Genomic DNA, 12,354 nt, shown 5'->3' with positions numbered 1-12,354 from the left:
GTAGCGTCTACTGAAAATTTGGGGGATTTTGCGGGGAGTGATGTAGGAGGCTTGGGCATATGTGAAGGTAACAGGGAAGGAAATGGTAGATAGGGATAGATGATTTTTTGATCTTGATAATTCAAGAAAGAGAAAGAATGATTTTGGTTGCAATCTGCTATAGAAGATGGGAGGGGAGGAGACCAAATGAACATGTAGAGGTTGGCCTTGGCAAAATCAGAGACTGTGGGGAAAGGACCTCAAAGTGAGTGATGATGGCAAGGGGCTTTTGAAATAAAGAGAATAGGAAAAGAGTGAACTCATGTCAAATGGGCTCAATTTTCTCAGTAAAAATATAAAGTCCTCATCTAGGACAGAAGGAGCTGAGAGAGATGTGAGAGGCTTGAGTAGGGAAGATAAAATTTCTTTGCAGAGTGAGATAGGGAATGAATTAAGGAGTAAAAAAAATGCCTGGCTTATAACATATCCCAGTCAATACTGTTGTGTGACTTCTTCCAGCTCCATCAAGAGCTTATGAGTAGGAACAGATGAGGCAGATGGTGGACTCAATCCAATGTCTGGCAAGAGATGAATAAGATAAGGGGGCTAAGGATTCAAGAGCAGAAGATAGAGGTAACATGGCTAACTACAAGTTGAGAATGGAAAGAAAGAAAAGTGATGTTTGAATAGGACTGAGACCTAAGAATATACTGAAAAATGGAAGAATCAGAGGTTTTAATGAGGAAGATGTTAAAGGCATAAGAAAAGATAGACTGATAAGTGGTTATGATTTTATAGAGAAATGTCAGAATTTCTCATTTAAAAGTTAGTACATGTGTGGGTAATGGTGAGATCCAGTGTGTGGCTGAGATGAAGTAAAAGAGTAGGCCATTGGACCTAAGGAGCATGAGGAATTGAGAGATTACCAAGTTTGAAGGAACATCAATGAAAATGTCAAAGTTTCCTAGTATAAGGGCAAAAATCAGGAATGAAAGACCAAGGCGTGTATGCTGAGCTTCTGAAGAAAGGAGAAGAGTGGCCTGGGGGCCATTATTCAACAGCCACCATGATGTGAACTGGATAGGAAATTATGTTTGTTGTTTGTTTGGTTGTCAAAGAAAGGGAAGATTTGGGAAATGTCCTGGAGGATCACAAGATGTTAATTAAGGATAGGGTCTCTCATTGAGGACCAGTTCTGAACCAAGGAAGAGATGTTATAGGAGATGCCATACTTCTCCACTCTGCCAACTGCTACTTGAGAGATGGAAAAACTTCAGAGGCCAACCAAGGGAACCAAATGGAGAGGCTTCTGCCAAGCCTATAGTAATCCTAGAATAAAGAGTGCCTGCCTTTTCCTAAATTGCACAACACTACTCCAGCTAAGCACTTCAGCTGAAACTAAAGTGGGAAATAGTAAGGACTACAACTGCCACCAAGGAGTAATCTCAGAAAAGCATCAGTGCAGCCCAGCTGAGAAAGTCTAAAAGCTCAATCCATAAGCAGAGACGAAATGTTTGGTGAGGAGCAAGCCCAGCCTAGCAGTGGAAAGGGCTGGCCTAGAAGTAGAACCACAACTGAAGAAAACTTCACAAGGACAGTTCCAGAGAGAGAAAGGACATTCGGACCTTTTGAATTCCAGTTATGAATTGCCTTGGCCACAAGTGCCCCTTATATATATATACATGACTCATTATTATTGGATTTTTAAGTTTTTTTGCTCACTCTTTCCACGGATGCTATGTGTGTTAACAGGTGCTTGAGTCTCCAGTTTTGGGAAAGGATGCTTTTTAACTATTATTCTTGCTAGCTGACAGAATTACATTGTTAAGATTAAATTGAGTCCGTTGACTGATTGTTAACAGAAACACACCTGTGTGGCTCAAGAGCTACATTAGGAGTATAGACAATCACAAAGGTTAGAAACATGATGGTAGTAGTTCTCCTTCCTCAGGAGACCCAACCTGTGAATTCAAGTGTGAGTTGAAGGAGTGAGTTCAGAATGAGTACCTACACTTACAAAAAAAAAAAAGGTTTATGGTGGGGTAGAAACGAGTTTCCCATGTTTCTAAGTTAATATTCATTGTGTGGGCCCTATGGAACACAGTAAGAAAGGAATATGGCTAATACAGGAAAGTAATCTGGAGTAAAGAGGTTACCCATAGGGGCACCAACTTTCTCCCTGATTTTGTTCTAATTTTCCTAGCATTAGAGCATAGCAACATGGACCTAGGGCCAAAAAAGAACATGGAGGTCAGCTAGCTCAAGGTCTTCATTACAGCGAGGAAACTGAGGTCCAGAAGGGTTGTGGTCACACAAGGTCACACAGACAGAAAGTAGCAGAAAAAGTCCTCTGACTCCAAATCCAACTTTCTTTTTAATTGTAATACTTCAGATTCTGTTCTTGTCTCCTCCCACTCTCATTGCCTTGGGGATTCCCAATGACCCATGGCTTATCACCAAGAAAGGCTGGTAGACCTTTCTTCTTTCTCAGAAGGAAGGCTCTTCCTTTAAAGCTTGGAGTAGTTGCCCTTATTCACCATTAACCTGACTTCTGATTTCCCCATAAGGGGGCGATGATTCATCACTCATGCTCCCATTTCCCTCCATTAATTCCTTTGCAAAATGATTACTTGATATCTCCTGGATGTGACCATGAGATCAACCTCACAGCTTCAATTTCTTTCCACACACTAGCTATCATGATGACACTTAGAGAGTGATGAAGCAATAGGAGAGCACTCTATAACTGTCACTGCCCTTGTCCATCCAAATACTAATAATGCTATTGGCTTTGGTGGTGTGAGGCAGTTCTAATCCAATTTCTCCCAACCATCTACCTCTCACCTCCACCCTAGAAAATTACACTCATCACCAAGTGGACCTCCAGGACCAGGTGGGGAAAAAAGTGACACCTGGTAACTCACTGTAATCACATCATTAGTTTTGATGAGACTTGAAATGACAGCACTGAAAATGAGAGGGTCAATACACCAAGGCATAATGTCTAAGTGAGAAGTACCCTCATATTGGCTTTTATATAGTTTTTTTGGTATTCATAGAAACATTTTCTTCTAGGCTTTCCTATTTCAATAATAGATGTGATTGACGTTACAGGCAAAATATAATGTGGTACATGCTGCTTGGCATAGTTGCCTTACCCACTAGCCCAGAATACAAGCAGCTTTATTAGGACTGTAAGCACACCAGCAAGCTGTGATCACAGATTTCATAGATGAGAGAATTTTATTTTTTTTAAAAAATACTGATTCTATGTGTAACTTTAGGATACTTTCAAAAGGATGTCTGTCCATATCACTTTGCAAATCTTAAAGCGCTATCTAAAGGTCAACTATTATTGTTATTATTTTTTTATATTCTTATTTTGTATTCAAGCACTAAGAAAACTTTGAAGGCAGATGACAGAATAATGTAAGATACTTTGCTAAGTGCACACACAACTAATCAAAGGAAAAATAACGTATGAGGCCCTTAATAGAGTTTGCAACAGTTGTAACATGTTTTGTGAATAAACAGCATTCATGGTGAATTTTACTTTTTCAGTGAAAACTCTATAGATACTCTCAAAAACATGTTCCTATTGTCAAACAGACGTCCTTATGGGCTTTTGAAAAGTCTCCTCAAAGAAATACATTCACATAATGCTATGTAAACTTCTGCTCTTACACTTGTCCAAAATCTCCTCCAGAAAGTTAATATTTATATGACATCATTGTGATTTGAGAGTTCTGTTAAGTTCCTTTTTTGTTTTGTAAACAGAAAAGGCACTTTAAAAAAACCTGTCAATCCAATGAATAATGTTGAAACAGCCTTTTATCTTGGTTACTAATAACAACTTGGTCATTAAAGCTAAACAATTTAAGAATGGAATTTACTTTTGTCCATCTTAGTGGTTTCTTCTATAATCCATACAGAACTCTGGCAAATGAAATAGACTCCTTTTCACTAAGAGGTTTTCTTGGGATTTCACCATGCACACCTTGCACCAATGGCTTAAGGACTTTTTGGTGATAGTAAGAAATCACTAGCAACAGTGGAAAATTGTACTTCTTGTTTTAGCTAATAGAAGAAATTTGGGTCTAAGGATTAGATTAGGAGAAAGAAGAAGCTCCAGGGTCTAATACAGGCAAAGTATTGGTGCTGGTCCATTGGTACCTTCTTTTGCTGTTGTTGGCCCACTGTTAAACGGCGACTTGATGGATGAATGAAAAAAGACTCAGAAGTTCTCTATAAATATTGCATTTGTTAATTCACATATTGAAGAATGGCTCCACAATTCTCACATATTAAATTAATTCACATATTAAAGTATGTAGTCTTGTGCCCAACTCTTGAGTTTTAATGATCAAACCTAATAATGTTATTCTTGCTATAGTTTTGTTTCCCTGGAGAATAAATAATTTTGCTTCATTTCTGACCAACTAAAAGAATTCCTAAGACATTAAAAAATATTGCATATTCACATTTATTTTAAGTAATTGCACTATTTACATTATTGGGCAACAAAGAAATCATTCTATTGATTCAAAGCTCGGTATTTTCCAATAACAACAATTTATATTTATGTTAGACTATCACATGCTCCCTTTTGTATTTAAGCAGACTTCTAAATTTTATTCACAGTCCCATTTTTTTTTTACCCCTTGTAAAAAGTCACGTGGCTTTGAAGGATACCTGCTTTGTAAGTGAGAGGGCCTTTTATATTTTCTATTTATACATGGCCTGTACTCAAAGGCCTATTAACAATAGGAATTTCATGAGTAGGGCTTAAGGAAAGAAGAGTACACCTGTGAGTTAATATTTTTAAGGAAGTTCAGAATTTGCAGCTATTATGGAAAAACACATAACTTCTTTTCTACACTAAAAGAGACAGAAAAGAGGAAAAAAGAATGAATAAAATGTTCAGGTTTTCAGATGTTAAGTGATTGAAACATTTTCTATTTAAATGCAAATTTGACTAAGATTAAAAAAAGAGAGAGAGACTACCAGCTTGCACCCTAAATGCTAAAATGAAAATCAATTTAAAATATGGGAAGAATCTAGTATACACTGATTTCCTTGAAGTATTTATTTATTTTTGCTTGGTCAATCTTGAGCTTTGGACACATACATCTGAGACTCAAAGTAAACATTTCTAAAACTGGTTAAGCACAGGACAGAGGGAAGTATCAGTTCATCTGTAACTTTTTATGCTTATTATAACATAGATACTACAAAATAATTATCAGAAGTTTTATTCAGATGAAGTAAGACTAAAAGTAAGAGTTCAACTGTAGCAGTATGATGACCAATATTCACTATATTCACTCTTTTTTAAGCAATGGAAATCACTACATTCTATTGATTCAAGAACAGAATCTTCAGACATAAGTCAGCAGTGTTGACACTTTCAAATACATAAAATGTGACATCTGCTCTTACAAATGCACTATACAGACTGTAAATCATCAAAGAGAAAAACAGTTCAATGTCATTTCAGCCACTGTAAGCTATGGTTTACAACTGAGAGATAAAAATAGTCATACTGTCTCTATGACATCTAAACCACTTTTCTATTGCAGTATTCTATGTTCTAATTTATCTTTGTGGTTGAACAACACACAATCAATTGTAAGCAACGAGTGTAGTTTGATTTCAGTCAACAGCAATTTTCTCTAGCTTCATCTTTTCTCCTCCTACTGAGCTGGCTTTTGGTATTACCCCAAATATACCTTCAACTTTAATTGTTAATAAAGAATTTCAAGGTTTTGATCCATCATTTTTTGGATTTTTCACAGGAAGTTTGGATGTAATGAATTAGGAATATTTCATGATTCATGCATTACAAAAGGGACAAATCTACAATGCTATCATAAATATGGTGTTTATTAGGCTCATAAAAATAATTTCATTCTGGGTAGCTACGTAATATTATAGGAACCCACTTCTCACGACCATGGGAAATAATGGTGTATGTGCTATGAAATTCCACTTTTGAAAGAAATGCTAAACAGTCATCCACACATAGAATAGTTTGTCATTATAATTAGCATTCATAGCCATATCGAATTTGCATAAAGTACTAATTTTTAAAATTCTCCAGTGATTTATTTTATATAATCTGAAAGTGAGGATATCGGCATTGTGAGTGCAATGTCTGGTTATTATTAAAATCTAAGGGATCAGAGCAAGCATAACAACTTCGATGTCATGATTTAATGTAAAGAATGGAGCTAGAAATGAGATACTTAGTTCTAGGTAATTTAGATACAGATTATTAAAGAATGAAATCCTTCACAATACATATATCAGGTCATTAGAACTGCTATGTTATTATCACTATTAAATAACAAATACATATTTGGGAAAACATCAAAGTACATAAATACTGAAAAATCAGATGAACTTTCCTACTAGATTTTGCTAAATAGACAGGTGTTGATCTCTAGACCTTAAACATGTGACTTTTAAAACAGAAGCACTAGCATTCAGAAAAGGCCTATTACATTTTAGGACAAACACAACTGTATTCTTTGACAGCCTTCTTGGATTTTAAACACTGAAGTTTTTCTTTTTCTCTACCCTACAGCAAATGAACCTTACAGGATCTGTTGATGCCACCTATCCACTTGGCCAACATGACGAGGGAACTAGTATCATTGGTGAATGCAAAACCATTGTTGATATGTTCCCCTGCCCTCCCCAAATTGTTTAATTAATAAAACTGCACATCCAGGATCTATACTTGCAAAACCATTATACACATAGCCTCTGGCTGGCCTTCCAAGTTCTGTGTGCCAAATGTGCACAGAGTGAGATTCTAAAGCATTTTTCATCATGTGGTATTGGTTACTGGAGAATTCTATAGAGATTTCATAGTTTCTAATGTTTCAGAAATCAAAGTGATGGCATTTTTCATCTTCACTCCCTAGCAAAATCTCTCAACATTAGTATGATAACCCGCATTATGTCTGTGTCTTTCAAATGGTAAATAAAGACTCCATGTGACTTCCTATGACTCCATTCTACGCACCTATTGAGAAAGGAATACATTTTGGTCCCACAGAAAAAGCCCAAAGGGTATTTTCAGGCATTGCCTTTGCTAGAGTGCTTCTTCATTAATACACTGCTTTCTACCACTAATAGTTAGCTAACTCTGAGTTCTTCTGAACTCAGTTGAGTAATTCGCCTTTAGTGAGAAAATACCTTAGTATTTTACAGAAAGTCCTAAACATATGATTTGACAAGATCTCTAAAAGTCTGTTTGTGAATTAGTTTTCCAGAAGCTAGAACACATTTTCCCGTTAAAAATAATTAGGGACAGCTAGGTGGTGCAGTGCATAGAGCTCCAGCTTTAGTTAGCGTTAGGAGGATTTGAGTTCAAATCCAGCTTCAGACACATAATACGCATTAGCTGTGTGACCCTGGGCAAGTCACTTAACCCCATTGCCTCATAAAAAAAATAATGATAATAAACCAGTATTCTGCACACCTGGGCCTCCTTGAACACCTGCCCTGGGGCTGAGCAGACTTCCCTAGCTGACTATATCAAGTTGATCTCAGACCAAATTAGAACATGCTTCACATACCACCCACTTATGCACTCAGACCATCTTGCCATCTGCCCACCCATTCGGTGCCTATTCCCTAAACTTGGATTTTTACCACTTGTCCTGGGTACAGTAATCAATCAGTAATACCACTGCATCTGGAAAGGACATATCAAGTGATTGTTCTATGGATCAATTCACCACTCTGATTCTTCAATATAAAAACTCCCTTCCCTGTCCACTACTCTCCATATATGTTGTATCCTCCATCGAAATATAACTCCTCTAGGGCAGGGGCTGTTGTACTTTTGTATTTGTATCTCCAATGCTTGGGTAAGGAATCTGGCATATAGTGTTTAATAAGTCCTTATTCATTTGTTCAGTCAGTCTACAAAAATTCATTTATTCCATGATATAACTAAATGTCACTAAAATGTCAATAATAATATAGAACCTAACCATGATAGACCCAGTTTATGTAGAGCCTTAAAAACAGTAGGGTGACTAGGTTTTTGCCAAAGAGCACATCTTCACTTTTTTCTCTCTCAACCGTGCACCCCAGATGAATTCATCTCTGCTAGGTGGCCATGAAAGCCTAGTCCTAGGGCCCCTTCTTCCTCCGGTGGGCACAGTCTTGATCTCCCCTCACCCCATAGCAGCTCTCAAGGCTTCAGCAACACACACACCTTCAGGTGTTTTAGGGTGAAGCTGCTCTTCCAGGAGGTAATCTTCTCCCCTTACCTCAGCATGAAAAATCCTAGTTACATTTCTGCATTTTTGTAACCTTTAAAGATTAAAGGGAATTCTCCTCAGAAGAACCTGATGAGGCAAGAAATATATGTCATCACTCCCACTTTATTGATGAGCAAACTGAGATTCAGAAGTATTAAGCTGCCTGTTAGTTGAATTATCCAGATCCTAGTGGTCTGTCAAAGCCAAAGCAAGTCTCACATCAATCAGGAAGTTTTCCTTGATTTCTCCAATGACCACTGATTTTTTTCTATCCCTGAACTCTTACTGTACTCAGAAGCAAAAAACCCCAAACAACCAGCTTTTCATTTAGTTGTTCTATAGTTGTTTCATGTACAATGACAGCAGATATTTATATAGCACTTTAAGGTTTTTGAAGTGACTTACATATATTATTTCATTTGAGCCTCAAAAGAACTCAAAGTTAAGATAGGTACTACCATTTTATACACAAGAAAATTGAGATTGAACTAACACAAGGTTAGGAGGAAGATTAGTTCATCTGTAATTGCTCATGCTTATTAATTGAGACTGAATGTTCATGATCCAACAGATAGCAGAAGTTACAGGTGGTATTTGAACCCAGGTTTTCTTAAATCTAACCAGGACTCTATCCACTAGGACGTGAAACTCAAAACTGTTTTTTTCTAACTACAATCATTTTGTGAATTAGCAGAAAGACTACAAAGAAATGGTGTTATAAACAAGAGTGATTAAGATTAGAAATTTAAACATGGAGACAGGTTAGTGGATATCAGAAGGTATTATACTTTGGAATGTTGAAAGATAAACAGTCCTTGAATGTTAGGAACAATGGATTAAGAGTTATAAAATAGAAAAAGACTGCAACTGACAAGAAGTGAAGAATTTATAATTTGGGGGGGGGAACAAAGGAAATTTAAACAATGAAAACTAATGAATGCACCTGAGGAATTAACAACACCATGTCAAAGATACTTGATAGGAGAGAGATATAGAAAAGTGGGTCTGAGCTTGACAGCTAGATGCTTGAATATGCATTTGGCATCTGACATGTGCATTATTTATTAAATCAAAGTGCCAGGTCAATAGGTATTTATTATGTCTGTATTTGGCACCCACCATTCTGTTAAACATTCTGAGGAATACTGAAGTATTGAAAACAGGTCCTACTTTTGAGGAGCTTAGACAAGTCATGACATAAAAAAAAAACAGTAAAAGGAATGATTAGGAAGATGGAGAAAGAACAAAAGATGCACAACTGATCTGAACAAAAGAAAAAAGGATGAACTGTCTATACACAGACTGAAAATACTTTAAACTGATAGCAGTATGCTTAAGAAGATATGATTTGACTCTCAGTATGGGCAGAGTCTCCAGTTTATGAATGAGTTGTATTCCAAAAGTTCATTTATAAGTTCAGTGGTTTGGAACACAGAACTCATTTTCCCATAGAAACAATGATAATAAATGGTGGACAGGTTCCCAAGTCAGTGAACAAAAAGCCTATTTAACCCAATGATGTACCTGAAATTTAGTACTGATAGTACAAGTTCAACTCCATAGCCAACAACTGTTAGAACATCATTCCTAAGGGGGTAAATGAACTCTAAATTCCAACTGCAGACTCTGGGTAATATATCTCCCTTGGGCTAGTGGTAAAGAAATGGATTGGGGATAGATACTCCTGGTGGACCAACAATTCATTAATTCTCTACATTTGCAATAAAATAAAGCCATTCTCTGTATCTCCATACAAGAATAATAGAAGGCATAGATTTATGCATTTTGGCACCTTAGGGAAGAACCTAAAATGCTCCTAACTGTTTTGAACTGGGGATGGATGGAAGGGTACTTAGTTGTCTCTATGAATGGACAGCAGTGCGAAGTGGAAATCTGGAAATCTGGACTAGGGCTCCTGACAGCCCATTCACATTAAATGTGTTTACTTAAAGAAGTTTTATTGTGGGAAACCTTACAATGGAAAGCAACCAATAAAGATGGGACAGAATACAATGTGGCATAAGAATGCATAATTTCCAGCAAAGAATGGAAAATTTTAAGAAACAAGACAAATATAAAAATAGGAAAGTTTGTCACATAGATTTCATTTTTGAACAACCCCCTTGGGGAAATAGTGGAAGGTTTTTCAAGTAAAAATGTAGCATAAACAATTGTTTTCAAAAATACCTCCCTATAAACTTTTAGATCAGTCTTTTATCAGTACAGAAGATGGTTTTAGAAGCTTCATAAATGTAGGTGATAAGTTGGCATCTAGTTTCTGGAGCTTCCTAATTACTAACAGTATTATATGAACAGAATATAAACTTAAGAAAAGCAAGGTTTAAATATGTATATATTTTTATTAGCATGATGTGTCATAGTATACTCACATACTCCACAGGAAGTTAAAACTCAGTCCATGAAAATGGTCAATAAGAAGACCACAAAGTTTTGTTTTAAAGGAGGATCAGCTCAGGAATAAAGAAACTTTGACTCTAGTATTCCCATCACTGGCTCATTCACTGGCTGTTGGAACAGCTGACTGTACCCTGGCACACTCCTTAAACATAAATTCTCACTGCCCATGAACACATACCAAATGGCTCTATGTCTTCCAAAGGTAATAAACAGCTTCACAGTCATGAAAATTCTCTTGCCACATGTCAATATGCAGACATGTACTTTTTTGAGAAATAGCTTTTGGAAATCAAGTGGAACTCCTTACTATTAGTGATTCTACTAGTTCTAAAGCTACATAATTAAGGAAAGGATACTTTTTTCCCTTAATCATGTATTTCACTACTTATAAATTTAGCTAAACAGTCATTTTTCCATGCATTAAACCCTTCAGTATTTTGCTTATTTTGCATTTAATTCTGAATGTGTGGTTGTTTTGATATTCAAACGAAATAAAGTATAATACGTATGTGTCCACATATTTTCTTTCCTAGGCTGAAAATATTTGCATTGCCTCATTCTGCTTTCGATTAGCCAAAGGGAAATAGATTTATTTAGTGCAATTTTCACTTTTTCCCCTCATGTCAACAGAAAAAGACTCATCATGGGTTAAGCAATCTTAGTTGACCAAAAAGAGTATTTGAGGATAACAGGACTACAATGCAATCAAAATTTATATATCTTCAATTATCTGAATTTGAGTTTAATTTCAGATAATAATGAAATATCCAAAGGACATCGTAAAGGCCAAAATTGGTAACAATGACAAAATGACAAAACACGACATGACAAAACTTATTTTTTTTGTAGTCTGAATATGTGAAGTCATATGCACACACATACATACTCATATATATGGAGCGAGAGAAAGAAAGAGATGCCCAGTTATTGATGCAGATATGCAATTTATAGTTTTAGAAAATTGCTGGGGACCACTGGAGAGTGAATAAGAGACTTCTCCAGGATTCCACAAGCAGTATATGGCAGAAGTACAACATGAAGGCAGGTCTTCCTGATTCCAAGACCAACTCTCTTAACCTTGCTTCTTCTGAGCTCAAGAAGGAGCTTTACAGAACACAATAATGGTTGTTCCACAAATGGCATGTGCCAACTTTCCAAAAGATGAAAAAAATATATATATACATACAATGAAATCTGTTTTCTGATTAAAGAGTTTGTTTTTCTCTGCCAAAGTTATACTATGATAGGGGTTTCTTTTTGGCATATTTGTCAGTGCCTATTCACCTCTTTGAAATTGAGTCTTCTCTAGGAAAAGACCATTTTTTTTTTGTTTCCAGAAAGGGATTGGTCAGGAGATGACATAAGATCAGAAGAGATAACGTAAGTAAAGTACACAATTCAATTCATTCATCCAACATTTATTAGAGGCCTACTATATGAAAGACACTGGGCCAGGTACTAGGGACATAAAGACAAGCAAAACAGCCTCTTCTCTCAAAGAGCTTATATTCTGCTGGGGTTTACAACACGTGTATATATATATAAAAAATATATATATATATATATATATATATATAAAATATATATATATATATATATATATATATATATATAAAATATATATATATATATATATATATATATAAAATATATATATATATGTGTGTGTGTGTGTGTG

The 12,354-nt window shown here is 36.0% G+C and overlaps 1 protein-coding gene and 1 long non-coding RNA gene across 5 annotated transcripts in view; one reads left to right on the top strand and one right to left on the bottom strand.

Annotated features, from left to right (window-relative positions):
• The window catches only part of LOC110221364 (uncharacterized), a 117,889-nt gene extending 111,234 nt beyond the window's left edge, over positions 1–6,655 (top strand). The window contains exon 3 of the long non-coding RNA XR_002328099.2: positions 6,566–6,655. This is a non-coding gene — a long non-coding RNA (uncharacterized LOC110221364). The remainder of the gene's footprint in view (positions 1–6,565) is intronic.
• The window catches only part of TOX (thymocyte selection associated high mobility group box), a 370,938-nt gene that overhangs the window by 233,383 nt on the left and 125,201 nt on the right, over positions 1–12,354 (bottom strand). The window lies entirely within an intron of this gene.

This window comes from Phascolarctos cinereus, unplaced genomic scaffold, assembly GCF_003287225.1.
Source record: "Phascolarctos cinereus isolate Bilbo 61053 unplaced genomic scaffold, phaCin_HiC Scaffold_4;HRSCAF=312, whole genome shotgun sequence".
Lineage (NCBI taxonomy): Eukaryota > Metazoa > Chordata > Mammalia > Diprotodontia > Phascolarctidae > Phascolarctos > Phascolarctos cinereus.
The sequence above is the reverse complement of the archived record's forward strand: the minus strand, read 5'-3'. Positions and strand labels throughout refer to the sequence as shown.